The following is a 2,500-nucleotide window of genomic DNA, read 5'->3' as shown; positions in this document are numbered from 1 at the left end:
AGCGGTCTAAATTTAATGCTTTTGAGCACCTACAGCCAAACCACAGTGGACATGCCCAATCTCATCTGATCTTGGAAGCTATGCAGTGTTGGGCCTGGTAAGTACTTGGATGGGATTCCACCTGGGAATACCAGGAGCAGTAGGTAATTTTATACTGCCAGAACATTCTTTTCTATTACATTTTACATTTAATTTTTTCAACTTAACAATGAATTTACTTGAGTTAAGAAGTAATAGTGGTCTAAATTTAATGCTTTTGAGCATCTACAGCCAAACCACACTGGACATGCCCAATCTCGTCTGATCTTGGAAGCTATGCAGTGTTGGGCCTGGTTTGTACTTGGATTGGAGACCACCTGGGAATACTAGGTGCTGTAGGTAATTTTATACTGCCATAACATTCTTTTCTATTACATTTTACATTTCATTTTTCAACTTATCATTGAATTTACTTGAGTTAAGAAGTAAAAGAGGTCTAAAGTTAATGTTTTTGAGCACCTACAGCCAAACCACACTGGACATGCCCAATCTCGTCTGAACTTGGAAGCTATGCAGTGTTGGGTCTGGTTAGTACTTGGATGGGAGACCACCTGGGATTACCAGGTGCTGTAGGTAATTTTATACTGCCATAACATTCTTTTCTGTTACATTTTAAATTTAATATTTTTAGCTTATCAATGAATTTACTTGAGATAAGAAGTAATAGAGGTCTAAAGTTAATGGCTTTGGGCACCTACAGCCAAACCACACTGGACATGCCCAATCTCGTCTGATCTTGGAAGCTATCCAGTGTTGGGCCTGGTTAGTATTTGGATGGGAGACCACCTGGGAATACCAGGAGCTGTAGGTAATTTTATACTGCCATAACATTCTTTTCTATTACATTTTACATTTAATTTTTCAACTTATCATTGAATTTACTTGAGTTAAGAAGTAAAAGAGGTCTAAAGTTAATGTTTTTGAGCACCTACAGCCAAACCACACTGGACATGCCCAATCTCGTCTGATCTTGGAAGCTATGCAGTGTTGGGCCTGGTTAGTACTTGGATGGGAGACCACCTGGGAATACCAGGTGCTGTAGGTAATTTTATACTGCCATAACATTCTTTTCTATTACATTTTACATTTAATTTTTTCAACTTATCAATGAATTTCCTTGAGAAAAGAAGTAATAGAGGTCTAAAGTTAATACTTTTGAGCACCTACAGCCAATCCCCACTGGACATGCCCAATCTCGTCTTTTCTTGGTAGCTATGCAGTGTTGTGCCTGGTCAGTACTTTGATGGGAGACCACCTGGGAAAACCAGGTGCAGTAGGTAATTTTATACTGCCATAACATTCTTTTCTATTACATTTTACATTAAATTTTTTCAACTTATCAATGAATTTACTTGAGTTAAGAAGTAATACAGGTCTAAAGTTAATGTTTTTGATCACCTACAGCCAAACCACACTGGACATGCCCAATCTCGTCTGATCTTGGAAGCTATGCAGTGTTGGGACTGGTTAGTACTTGGATGGGAGACTACCTAGGAATCCCAGGTGCTGTAGGTAATTTTAAACTGCCATAACTTTCTTTTCTATTACATTTTACATTTAATTTTTTCAACTTATCAATGAATTTACTTGTGTTAAGAAGTAAAAGAGGTCTAAATTTAATGCTTTTGAGCACCTACAGCCAAACCACAGTGGACATGCCCAATCTCGTCTGATCTTGGAAGCTATGCAGTGTTGGGCCTGGTAAGTACTTGGATGGGAGACCACCTGGGAATACCAGGAGCTGTAGGTAATTTTATACTGCCATAACATTCTTTTCTATTACATTTTACATTTAATTTTTTCAACTGAACAATGAATTTACTTGAGTTAAGAAGTAATAGAGGTCTAAATTTAATGCTTTTGAGCACCTACAGCCAAACCACACTGGACATGCCCAATCTCGTCTGATCTTGGAAGCTATGCAGTGTTGGGCCTGGTTTGTACTTGGATGGGAGACCACCTGGGAATACCAGGTGCTGTAGGTAATTTTAGACAGCCAAAACATTCTTTTCTATTACATTCTACATTTCATTTTTTCAACTTATCAATGAATTTACTTGAGTTAAGAAGTAAAAGAGGTCTAAAGTTAATGGTTTTGAACACCTACAGCCAATCCACACTAGACATGCCCAATCTCGTCTGATCTTGGAAGCTATGCAGTGTTGGGCCTGGTTAGTACTTGGATGGGAGACCACCTGGGAATACTAGGTGCTGTAGGTAATTTTATACTGCCATAACATTCTTTTCTATTACATTTTACATTTCATTTTTCAACTTATCATTGAATTTACTTGAGTTAAGAAGTAAAAGAGGTCTAAAGTTAATGTTTTTGAGCACCTACAGCCAAACCACACTGGACATGCCCAATCTCGTCTGAACTTGGAAGCTAGGCAGTGTTGGGCCTGGTTAGTACTTGGATGGGAGACCACCTGGGATTACCAGGTGCTGTAGGTAATTTTAT

The 2,500-nt window shown here is 38.4% G+C and overlaps 1 non-coding gene and 9 pseudogenes across 1 annotated transcript; all 10 read left to right on the top strand.

Annotated features, from left to right (window-relative positions):
* Positions 1-27: 27 nt before the first annotated feature.
* LOC148472542 (5S ribosomal RNA) lies at positions 28-146 on the top strand (annotated as a pseudogene).
* Positions 147-262: 116 nt separating this feature from the next.
* Positions 263-381, top strand: LOC148472541 (5S ribosomal RNA; annotated as a pseudogene).
* Positions 382-496: 115 nt separating this feature from the next.
* LOC148472540 (5S ribosomal RNA) lies at positions 497-615 on the top strand (annotated as a pseudogene).
* Positions 616-731: 116 nt separating this feature from the next.
* Positions 732-850, top strand: LOC148472539 (5S ribosomal RNA; annotated as a pseudogene).
* A 115-nt stretch (positions 851-965) lies between these two features.
* Positions 966-1,084, top strand: LOC148472538 (5S ribosomal RNA). The gene has a single exon (XR_015873308.1). It is a non-coding gene; the product is annotated as a 5S ribosomal RNA (ribosomal RNA).
* A 351-nt stretch (positions 1,085-1,435) lies between these two features.
* Positions 1,436-1,554, top strand: LOC148472537 (5S ribosomal RNA; annotated as a pseudogene).
* A 116-nt stretch (positions 1,555-1,670) lies between these two features.
* LOC148472536 (5S ribosomal RNA) lies at positions 1,671-1,789 on the top strand (annotated as a pseudogene).
* Positions 1,790-1,905: 116 nt separating this feature from the next.
* Positions 1,906-2,024, top strand: LOC148472535 (5S ribosomal RNA; annotated as a pseudogene).
* Positions 2,025-2,140: 116 nt separating this feature from the next.
* Positions 2,141-2,259, top strand: LOC148472534 (5S ribosomal RNA; annotated as a pseudogene).
* Positions 2,260-2,374: 115 nt separating this feature from the next.
* Positions 2,375-2,493, top strand: LOC148472533 (5S ribosomal RNA; annotated as a pseudogene).
* The last annotated feature ends 7 nt before the right edge of the window (positions 2,494-2,500 follow it).

Source organism: Taudactylus pleione, unplaced genomic scaffold (assembly GCF_031769625.1).
Source record: "Taudactylus pleione unplaced genomic scaffold, aTauple2 ptg000967l, whole genome shotgun sequence".
NCBI classification, from domain to species: Eukaryota; Metazoa; Chordata; class Amphibia; order Anura; family Myobatrachidae; genus Taudactylus; species Taudactylus pleione.
This window is presented reverse-complemented; position numbering and strand designations above follow the sequence as displayed.